The sequence below is a fragment of the Euprymna scolopes genome, chromosome 26 (assembly GCF_053919585.1).
Source record: "Euprymna scolopes isolate OS-2025 chromosome 26, ASM5391958v1, whole genome shotgun sequence".
Taxonomy (NCBI): domain Eukaryota; kingdom Metazoa; phylum Mollusca; class Cephalopoda; order Sepiida; family Sepiolidae; genus Euprymna; species Euprymna scolopes.
The window spans coordinates 98,275,131-98,287,519 of NC_136507.1; the positions used below are offsets into that span (position 1 = coordinate 98,275,131).

Below are 12,389 nucleotides of genomic sequence, written 5' to 3' on the forward strand. Positions count from 1 at the left end.
GAGAGAGAGAGAGAGAGAGAGAGAGAGAGGGCAAGGAACGAAGTGAGTAATAAAGAGAAAATGATGTAAGTGAAAAAGAGAGAGAAGACAGAGAGATAAAGAAGAGAAAGAGTATCAGAGATAGATAGAAACAAAGTGCCTTGAATAAATTTCCACTTTTTTTCGTATAGGCACTTTTATTGATAGTAAACATATGAAACATTAGTCCCCTCCGAAGTAATCTCCTCCGGCTGCAATGCACTTGTTGTACCGTTCCAACAACTTCTGGAAGGCCCCATGGAAGTTCTCTTGTGTGTGTGTGTAACTGACCCTTGTTACAGCCTCTTTAATCTGTTCAATTGTCTCCTAGCGACAGCCTCTTAGGTTTTCCTTGAGCTTAAGAAATAACCAAAAGTCACAGGGAGCAAGGTCTGGACAATAGGAAGGCTGAGGAACTGTCTTAATGCTCATCTTGGTTATATAGTCTGTGACACGGATAGAGTTCCACATCTTCAGTTCTTCGCAAATAATTGTGTGTACAGTTCCTACACTGATATCAAACTGTGCACTTATTGTCTCTATAGACACACGACGGTCCTTATCCATGATATTCTTTATTTGGCCAATCAACTATGATATTCTGACGTCCTTACTCCTCCCACATCTCTCATCATCCCTGACAGATACGCTGCCTTCCTTGAATCTCTTACGCTACTCAAAAACTGATGCTCGATTCATGCAAGATGGTTGAAAAGCAGCCTGACGCATTGCACACGTTTCTGTGGCATTTTTTCTAAGTTTAAAATGGAATTTTATTACATATCGTTCTTCAAAAATGTCCTCACGTCCAGATTGCATTTGTGCAGCTGTGAAAATCAGACTTTAGTAGTGTGTATTCCAATTACTGTTGGAGCTATTCATTTGAATCTGAAATTATAAAAATTGGCCAGTCACCCCATAAGATATATAGCAATAACATACTGAATTTTCAAGAGTCAACGACAATTTGAAATGCCTGTACAAAAATGCCTATATATATATATATATATATATATATATATATATATATATATATATATATATATATGCTAGTATGGGTGCCCGGCGTTGCCCGGGTGTTTAGAGGTGTATGCTGAGCAAAAAAAAAAAAGGGGGTAATTTTTAAAACTTTGACCCCTATTATGACCCCTGAAAATTTATTGTTTTGGCCTCAAATCAAGTTATTACGTTAGATCCATGTCCACGGAACCTATATCTAAAATTTCAAGGGTGTAGACCAAAAATTGTCGGAGGAGTTTGGTAGAGTTCTTAAAGGTCAAATCGTTGAAATTTGACCCCTTAACAGCCAAATTTCTGTTTGACACCCGTCACATCGATTTTCCCAAATCTCAGTACCCGGTATTTCAAATTTCGAGTCTATAGACTAAAAATTGACAGAGTTATTGCGTAGGGAAATGTACACAGACAGACAGACACACAGACAGACAGACAGACAGACAGACACGTTCACTTTTATAGATATATAGATATATATACAGGGTGTCCATAAAGTCCGTGTGCAATTTTAAAATGAATTGTTCAAAAATCAAATCCTTTTTACATGTTATTTCTATTGCAATCACAAATAAAATTATAAGTATTTTAAGGCGCACACGGACTTTATGGACACCCTGTATATATATATATATATATATATATATATATATATATATATATATATATATACAAAGAGAAAGAGTAACAAAGAAAGAGCGAGAGATTAGAAGGAGTAATAAAGAAAGAGGAAGAGAGAGAGAGAAAGAGAGAGAGAGAAAGAAAGAAAGAGAGAGAGAGAGAGAGAGAGAGAGAGAGGGAGGGAGGGAGGGAGGGAGGGATTCGAGGGAGAAACAAAGCTCAACAGAAGGAGAAAATTTTTCTTATTACATTTTGAGGTACAACTATTTTAATGGCTGCAATAAAAAAAGCAAAATAGAAATTCTTCTCACCGATTTGTACACAAGATTCTGCAGAGCACGGGATGGGAATGTGGTGAGGGGTCTTTCCCCTACGTCAGAAAGATTTAAAAATGGCTCCATCAACAAATCAATAAATTGGAAACACAACAGAACCAATAATCTTTGATTTACAGGAAAAGCTATAAAATTCAAACGAACTAATTGTTTTGTGCCAAAAAGAAATTCTTCTGAAGAACATTCGACTAATTAAATTTCATACTACTACTACTACTACTACTACTACTACTACTACTACTACTACTACTACTAATAATAATAATAATAATAATAATAATGTTGCACTGTGATGACTGTTTCTTTGATCGCTGCAGATTATCCGAATTGTAGACAGTCTGAGTCTTTTTGGTAGACAACATGCAGCAACACTTGTCTAATTACAACAAGTGGCAACAATTTCCCTCACTCTCCATATGTGCCTAAAACTAAACGAAAACTGCATAAACAATGCTTCTTTCCCAGAACTGTCCGTCTCTGAAACGCAATACCGTGGGACTGCTTCCCAGCTCACTATAACATGGTCGTTTTCAAGTCTCATGTAAATCAGCTCTTGTTGAGCCGTCCTCGTAAATAATCACGGAGTTATTTTTATTTATTTAATTTTTTGGGAATTCTTTGAGATGAGTAATTTGTATATTTATTTATTTATTTGCGGACTGTTATCCTCATCTTCATTGTTGTTGTTTCACGACGTTACGGCCAATTATTCCTCTGGCCTTCGTCAGGTGATTTGGGCTTGAATACTCTTTTGGGTTTTTTTATTTATTTATGTACAATTGGTTTTATTTTTTAAAAGAATACCCTCCCCTCGACAATTCCCCCACGGAGGGAAAAGAACAGATACCCCCCCCCCAAAAAAAAAACTGACCACTTTCTGCTAATTCAGCTTAATTGATTATTTCATGTGTTTTCAATGTAATCCATTCACACTTTGGATTTCAGATTATTTTTTTGGACCTTATGGAGTACAATTCATTAATTAATCATGTTGAATTAATAGTCGAACTTACCTTAACACGCGAGTGATTGAAGTAAAAATAAATTTACTAAAACACATTCTCAACTCGGATTGCGGTTTCTTCTGTTTAGACGTTAAGGAATACAAATTCATTGATTGTTTGATGTGTTTAAATTTTAATGACTTTGTTGCGTAGTGGGGACAAGACATTCATACAGCGAGGACGACGATTACTGTGATGATGATGATTCTTGGGGACTTCATCTTATTAATAATAGAAGGGATATAGATGTGAGAGTGGACTGTTCTTTATACACACTGAGGGGATTCATCTATCTATCTATAAATATAAAAGAGAAAATGTATGTATGTATGTTTGTGTGTCTGCTAAAAACTTTCGACAGACAGAACAAAAATTCACAAATTTGGTCTCATATGAAAGCCCCATCCTTCGCCCGACAAATATCGAAAAATTGGCCAAAAACGTTAATTTTTTCACCCTTTTCTACAGGGGTGGAGGTGGGGGTCAGCAAAAACCATCCTCTCATGACGAGATCGGTTCTACGCTTATGCGTCAGACGACGTCATAACCTGATTCAGTTTAAATATTTGAAGAACTGATACAATTTCATGTACGCCGTATTATCTCAGTTGACTAGAACGTTGGGTCATTATCTAAACGTTTTGGGTTCGAATCGTGGTGTGAGATGTCATTTTTTTTTTCGATTTTTTAAATTTTAATATTGATGTTGATTTAAGCCATTTTCACGTAACGTTCGTTTTTCTGTTTTTTTTTTTTTTTACTTCGCTTATTCTTAGGTTTTCATTAACACCCCCGATCGACCACACACACCCCAAAACAACCGGCCAACAGCGGGTATCCACCGATTTTTTAAATTTTAATATCGAAACAGGCTTATTTAAGCCATTTTTCATGTGTGTTTTTTTTTGTTTTATTTTTCAGAAGTTTTAACGTTCGTTTTTCTGTTTTCTTTTTTGTTTTTGTTTTTTCGATTTTTACATTTAACATCGTTCGTTTGCCTTACGTTAGTGTTTTTGTGTTTTTTTACTTCGCTCATTCTTATGTTTTGATTACCCCCCCTCCCCCACCGCGCGGGTACCCCCGCTTTATTTTTCAGATAAGTTTTAACGTTCGTTTTTCCGTTTTCTTACTTGTTTTTTTTTTTACTTCGCTTATTCTTATGTTTTGATTACCACCCCCACCCCGTCCGACCACACACACCTCCAAACACTCGGGCAACGCCGGGTACACCCCCCGCTAGTCTTCTATAAATATAAAAGCGAAAATGTGTGTATGTTTGTATGTGTGTTTGTGTGTACGCTAAAAACTTTCGATGGACACGACGAAAATTCACAAACTCGGTATCATATTGAAGCTCCATCCTTCGCTCGAAAAATATCGAAAAATTCGTCAAAAACGTTAATTTTTTCACCCCGAAATCGACAATTTTCGACAGGGTCGGGTCAACAAAAACGGTCTTCTCGTGACGACGACCGGTTCTACGCATGCGCCAGATGACGTCATGACCTGATTTACTTTAAATAGTTGAAAAACTGACTAAATTTCATGTACGTCGCGTTAGGTCAGTTGATTAGCGCGTTGGTTCATTATCTAAAAGTTTTGGGTTCGAATCGTGGTGTGAGATGTCTTTTTTTTTTCGATTTTTTAAATTTAAATATTGAACCAGTTATTTAAGCCATTTTTCACGTAACGTTCATTTTTCTGGGTTTTTTTTACTTCGCTTATCCACCCCCGACCACACACCCCAAAACACCCGGGTACCCACCGATTTTTTAAATTTTAATATCAAAACAGGCAACAGGCTTATTTAAGCCATTTTTCACGTGTTCGTTTTTCTGTTTTCTTTTTTTCGTTTGCCTTACGTTAGTTTTTTTGTTTTTTTTCGATGTTTTGATTACCCCCCGCTTAAGTTTTAACGTTGTTTTCTTTTTTTACTTCGCTTATAACAAGCAAACCTGGTCATTGGCGTTATCATCTTCGGGTCGTCGTCGTAACGCTCGATGACTTCCGTGCGCGCACCTGTCAATTTGGTTCTTACTTAAATAAATTCAAACATCTTTCACTAACTCATTCTGGCTGGTCGATTTTATTTTCAAACTTCGCCTCAGAGCTTCGGGTTCGATCCTACCCCCCGGGTTCTTTTTTATTTAACAGCACACACACCTCCAAACACCCGGGCAACGCCGGGTACCCCCGCTAGTCTATATATATAAAAGGCAAAATTTGCGTGACCATTTCGTGTATGTCTGGCAAAGGCTTTTCTCGCACACACTCCCGGGGTGTTACGATCGCTTAGAAGTGTTTATATAGGTCCTAGATAATAATATCTAGGATTTGAAAACATATGTAGCGCATAGATTTATTTACATCGACTTTTATAAAATTATTGCTATTTTGGCTTCTTGCATGTTGATTAGGCTTTTTTGTATAAAAAGCGAAACTAATTCAAAGTTAACCAACTTCTGGACATCGCGTCGGGAAACGTCCAGAAGCAATCAGCTTTGATCAATGTTGTATATCAGACAATTGCTATTCAATATGGACAATTGGGAGGTGCTTTCCCCCTCCCCAATATCTGTTGGGGAAAAAACAGTCAAATTTGGGTAAACAAACCCAAACACTTCCTCAGAGCAAAAGTTAACTGTGTGACCTTCTTAATTAGGTCAAATCGAAGCAGCAGAGTTAACTTTTATTGCGGACACCTGTTTTTAATAGTTAAATAAATAAATTCAAATGCATCTCGTTGTATGTCACGGTGGCCCAATGGTTAACGTCGCATGTTTTTTTTTTTTTTGTTTTCACACTTTAATTTCCAACTTTGCCTCAAGGGTTTGGGTTCGATCCTCATACTCACCTACCAAAACTTTTTATTTTTATTTTAGTTTAGGTTGATTTACCCAAAACCACACACACCTCCAAACACCTGGGCAACGCCGGGTCCCCCCGCGCTAGTATATATATAAAAGGCAAAATGTGTGTGTGGGGGGGTGTATGTCTCGCAAAAACTTTCGACAGAGGTGACGGATCCTCACGAGATTGGTATCGTTTTTCAGACAAAAAATATCGAAAAATTGGCCAAAAACATTAATTCCTTCACCCTAAACTGGGTAGTTTTCTACAAGGAGGGGTCAGTTTTTGCGTCGCCATTTTTGCAAGTCATCTTATCGGTTTGATTGACTTCGCTTATTTTCAACGTTCTGAACTTCCAATCGCATTACAGGTTCGAGCCTACCTGCCTACTACCACGTTTTTTTCTCTCTCTTCACCCAAACTGCCTACTGTTGTTTCGCCTTTCGCTACTACCAATTTATTTTTTTAAATCCCCCCCTCCTTGGGGTTCCTTACTCGAACCAGGCAACACCGGGGAACCCCTCTACTATACCACTTTTTTAAAAACACCTTTCAATTCCACCCCCCGGGGTTCCTTACTACACCACCTTGATACACTCGGACAACACTAGGTACCTCACTTGTTATTTATGAAGGAGGATTCAGTAAACATTATGAAAGGAGGGTGTTTCATATAATGTTCAATATTCAAGACGGTAGATAAAAACACATTACCTTTCAGTAGATGAAATAACGATGAAGACAAAGGCTTACAAAATATATGATGATAGTTATTCCACCAGCTTGTTAATATGATGATCAGGAATTCAATTGCCTTTGGGAATTACATTTTCTTGTTTCCCTTTCAGGTCGCTCCCAAAAGGATTCCATAACTCTCCTCCTCTGACTGGTCCGAACTCGACTCTGCCTGATTTCGAACCCTCTTAACTGAATATATTGAAAATTCTATCTTTCTTTGCGACGTCAGAAACGTGCTCAAACATGTGTTCTCACGTGGATGCTAACAAGTGATATATTTCTTTTACTAATGTTTATCCCCTGATGAAAAGAGTTTATCTTTGAAAATTCATGGGTAAAAGACTTTTTCTTTATTCTAATTCCTTGTTTGGATTTTAGATGGATTAATAAATATTGCAATTTATTCAGTTTTTATTTTCATCGTTAATTTGTCTTGATTTTAATTATTTTGTAAAGTATATTGAATTTTCTATTATCTTATTCTAATATAAATATAATATTTAACTTTGTAGTTTTAATTTGAATTATATAAGAGAGAGAGAAGGAGAGAGAGAGGAGGAGAGAGGGAGGGAGAGAGAGAGAAAGAGAGAGAGAGAAATGAAAAAGGAACAAACCAAGTTATATGTCCGCCAACGTTTCGTCTTTATTGTATAACTTTTTCTGGATGGATAAATTGAAGAAAATAAAATACTAGTACAATATGAAAAATGTGAAAAGTATGACTTCAGAACGAAAAAAAAAGTCGTAGAAATATTTGAAATTATACTTGCTGTGAAAAGGATGTTTTTGTTCTATTTCAGAACGAAAAAAGTCGTTGGAAACTGAAAAAAGGATACAGCATTGTGAAAAAGAGTAAGCTTTTTTTAACGTCATATAGTCACTAATATATTCAAAAAGATGTGATGTAATTTATATTCTTTTTGAAATAAATATGGCCGCTATAATTCAAATGCCGATGTGTAACTGAAACAAAATACACACACACACACACACACACACACACGCATATATATATATATATATATATATATATATATATATATATATATATATATATATATATATATAGTCTGGGTAGGTTAGCCATTAAAGGCCTTGAGTGCAATTTGAAAATCAAATAAGAGACGTGTTACATTTAATACTTTAAAGCCAAATAACAACGTGTTACATTTAAAGTGTTAAATGTAACACGTCTCTTATTTGATTTTCAAATTTCACTCAACGCCTTTAATGGCTAACCTGCCCAGACTTTCAAATCACGCGCGACTACGCGTAATTATCCGGCTACAGAAAAACTACAGCTAGCATCAGGTGGACTTAACTTAAAATTCTTCCATTCAACATCATGACGAAGAATAAGAGGGGGAATATATATATATATATATATATATATATACATATACAGATTGAAAAAAATAGTGTATATCTCCGGAATATATCTCTTTCTTTAAAAATAAACATTCGTTTATTTTATAAAGGTTTAAAAAAATTCGCGTTGTTAGTTGGCTTAAAAGTGTTAAATGTAACACGTCTCTTATTTGATTTATATATATATATATATATATATATATATATATATATATATATATATATATATATATATATATATATATATATATATATATATATATATATAGTGCAAAACTTTGTTGAATTTCAAAGACTTACTTTTTCTTTTTATAACTTTTGTTTATTTTCTCCTGGATTTTTTTTCATTACAGCTGTTTCGTTACTGGGAAGGCAAATTTACGATTAATGTGTCCATAAAAATATTCTGTCGCCACCAACTTCTTCAGATGATTTTTCCATTTGATGTTCACAACAAAAAGATGATTTTTTTACATGATAAATATGGTATTTGGGGAAAAGAAATTCCAACCACACGCTGCCACATGTCAGCCATCTTGGGTGTTATGCTAAGATGATTTTCTATTTGAAACCATAATTTCGTATTTTTTATTTTTATTTTTGTTTTAATTTCCCGTTTTTTCCTTATTTATTTTTTCCAATTTCTTATAATTTTATTTCTACATTTATGCGTGTTTATTCTAATATTCCTTTTTGTTTGGTTTTCGAACTCTATTTATTATTTAATTTCTTTGCTTCAAGAGGAGGTTACTCTCATGGTATATAATTTTATTTCTAGGGTTACTTTCCTTGTACCTTTTTCTTTCCTTATATTATACGTTTAGTTTTTTCCTTACTTTATTTAATTGTTTCTTTCTTTTCCTTTTATTCATTTTTATTCATATTCATTCGATTTTTTTGTTAATCTGGTCTAATACGTGAAATTTAGTATCAATTTCTGTGCACACATCCGTAGATTACGTCTTGTCGTCTGTTTAATAATTTTTCTTTTGATGTTAGTATATGGTATGCTTCGAGTATACATAGGTTGCATCTTTTTGATTTGCTTGGTTTATATTTTTCCGCTTTATCAATTATTGACCATCTTAATTTATTATTTTTATTTTCCTTAATCCATACTGCTAAAGTGGTTGAGTTTTTCTTAGTTTTTATCTTGTTGTTTTCGTTATTACTATTGGTTCTGTTTCTATTTTCGTTATTATAATTGTAATTGTCACTATTCTACTGTTGTTTTCATTTTTATCTACATTGTTGTTTTCATTATTTGTGAGGTTATTTTCTTTCTCAGTTTCATTTTTAAACGATGCTAGGTGATTACGATATCTGTCCTTAAAGCAAGTTCCGGTGCTCCCAAGGTATACTTTAGTTTCATTATTTGTTACAACTTCACATTTTTATACTACGTTTGAAGTTAAACAGTTCCCCCCCCCATTGGACATTTAGTAGTGTTCCGGCTGTTACATTCTTTTACGTTGTTAGATTCATTTTCTGTCCTATCCCTATTTTTTAAAAATTTGTTTAATTTTGTGTTATTTGGCCAATTATGGTATTTGTTAAGTTCTTTCTGGATGTTATTTTTTATGTGGTGGCTGAACGGTGGATTAAACCATGTTTGGCTCCTCCTTCCATTTTTCTTTTAAACTTCTCTTTCGGTTTTATTATGGCCTAGCTTTTCATGTTTATCTTTTGTGTTTATTGTATGTTCTATTTTTTCATTGGTTTTTGCTCTTTTTTTTTCCTTTTTTATATTTCCTCATCGACATGTTGTAAGATATTACATTTGCATTGTTTATTGTTCTTTCTGTACCTTTTTTTTTTTTATTACATTTTCACCCCAAACAAGGCAAATTGCCACTTTGGTGTAGGGGGCTACTATCAGGGGCAACAACTACTGGGGTACTATGTAGGGATTTGGGTAGCAAGGTGTCGGTTCACGTTACACTTGAACTTCTGCACGTCAGTACTGTTGGGGAAGCAGGGACCTGGAATGGAATTCCAAAGTCTAGCGGTTCTGGGGAAGAAACTATTGGAGTAAAAAGATCTTTTACATCTAGGGATCTCTACAGTGTGGGGTGGGATTTAGCAGCCTGTCGGGTTTGTCGAGGGTGCTCATGTCGTGGGGGCACAAGTGATTGCAGTTCGTCAGAGCACTCACCACTAAAATACTTGTAGAAAAGGCAGAGGGATGCAACATTTCGTCGATGGGACAGAGGCTGAAGCTTAGATGCCAGTTCAGGGCCTATCAGGTTTGCGACTCTCTTTTGAACCTTGTCAAGGAGCGAGAGACTAGTAGCAGATGCACCAGCCCAGATGTGGCAGCAATACTCCATACATGGGCGAATGGTGGCCTTATAGAGGTACAGGATACTTTCGGGTGTTAGTAGTTTTCTAGCACGGTAGAGAGAGCCCACCTTTCTTGCAGCGGCCCTGGCAATGCCTTCAATGTAATTGTTCCAACTCATGTTTCCTGTGAACGTTAGGCCAAGGAGTTTGAAAGATGGACTCTCAGATAAAGAGTCGTTGGCCATTGCTATGGGTGGTAGAGAGGGTTTCTTGTAATTATTGAATGAAATTAGTTTAGTCTTGGCAGCATTGAACGCGACCAACCACTTTTGTCCCCATTCCACTACAGATTGGAGGTCTTCCTCTAGTGTTTCTGCCATTTCTTTAGAAATGTGTTCATTCGTCTTCCTGTCGTGTCTGCCATAGAGTGTAGTGTCATCAGCATATATACCCATCTCAGAGGCAATGTTGTCGGGGAGGTCATTTATGAATATCAGGAACAATAGAGGTCCAAGGATAGAACCCTGGGGCACCCCCGCATTTATATCATATTGTTTAGATGTACGACCGTCGAGGACAACCTGGATTTTTCTCTTATCTAAGAAGGATTTAATTATGTTAAGTATTCTACCAGTGATACCGTATGATCTGATTTCACTGAGGAGACCCTCAGGCCATACCCTGTCAAAAGCCTTATATATATCTAGAGCTACCGCTCTGCCCTCCCCCGCTTTGTCCAGTGAATGGTATATACGTTCAGAGATCACAGTTAGGATGTCTGCTGTGGAACGGGCTTGTCTAAATCCATATTGTTTGTCAGTCAGTAGTTTAGCATCTGTAAGGTGATGGACTAGAGCATGGTCTCAAATATTTTGGCAAAAAGTGGGAGGAGGCTAATGGGGCGATAATTTGATGGGTCTGTCCTTTCGCCAGAATTCTTGAATACTGGTACAACAGAAGCAGTTTTCCAACAGCCCGGAAAGCAAGCTATGTTATTGTTTTGAGTTTCCTTAACAAATTTGATTTGTTCTTTATATCCTGATCTAGCTAAGGCTTTGTTATAATATTCTTTGTCTTTATTGAATAACTCATCATTTTGTGATATTTTGGATATTCTTTTTGAGATGCTAGGAATAAGTGCTTTTTTCATGCTATTCGGATGGATGGACTTATGATCTATATAGAATAATATATAATATATAATGTGTGTGCATATATATTATTAAATATTATTTATATTATTAAATATTATTTATATTATATATATTTATATTATTAAATATTATTTATATCATTAAATATTATTTATATTATATATATATTTATATTATTAAATATTATTTATATTATTAAGTATTATTTTACGTGCATAAAAGTATGCTTTTATGCACGCAAAATAATATTTAATAATATAAATAAATACGTTCCATAAAAATAATGGCGATGAATTCATATAAAAATATATTATAGCTCTTAAAAAACCGCTCAGGTAGTGGAAAAAATAAAAATAACAGCGCTTGAAAGTTGTTAATATCGCTAAAAAAAAAGCAAAAAACAAATTTTATACACAGGCACACACACACACACACACACACACACACACACACACACACACACACACACATATATATAAATATATATATATATATATATATATATATATATATATATATATATATATAAAATTAAATAAGAATTACAGTTAAGTTTACCAAAATGATCCAAGATGGCAAAACTAAAGTAAATTATAAATATTAAAGAATTAATATTTATAAAGTAATATCAACCAAATAGGAAATAAAGCTTATAATCAGAACAAGTAGTTAATAAAGCATGTGAAAAAACACTTGGAAAAAAAAAGAGTTAAACCCATATTTAATTTCAAAAAGGAAACAATAAATAAGTGGATAGTCCTTAATCCACGGAGTTTTGAAGAAATACTTTCCTTCTCATCAGAGGGTAGGATTTAGCAAAAGGCGGGATCGGATTTTGCTTGCAAAAGTATTTGATGAAACTACAAATAAGTCATAGATCTTACTTGATAACAAAAAGTGAAGTAGAGGGAATAGAGTGAATAAAAACGTGATTTCACGTGAATGTATAGTCTGGTGAAGAGTAAAATATCCAATGACGGTAAAATTAAAAAATGCAGAATCCA

The 12,389-nt window shown here is 34.8% G+C and overlaps 1 long non-coding RNA gene across 1 annotated transcript in view; it reads left to right on the plus strand.

Moving 5' to 3' along the window:
* Nucleotides 1–7,132, plus strand: part of LOC145247877 (uncharacterized) — a 47,013-nt gene extending 39,881 nt beyond the window's left edge. Inside the window, exon 3 of the long non-coding RNA XR_013863294.1 lies at nt 6,691–7,132. This is a non-coding gene — a long non-coding RNA (uncharacterized LOC145247877). The remainder of the gene's footprint in view (nt 1–6,690) is intronic.
* Nucleotides 7,133–12,389: the final 5,257 nt, after the last annotated feature.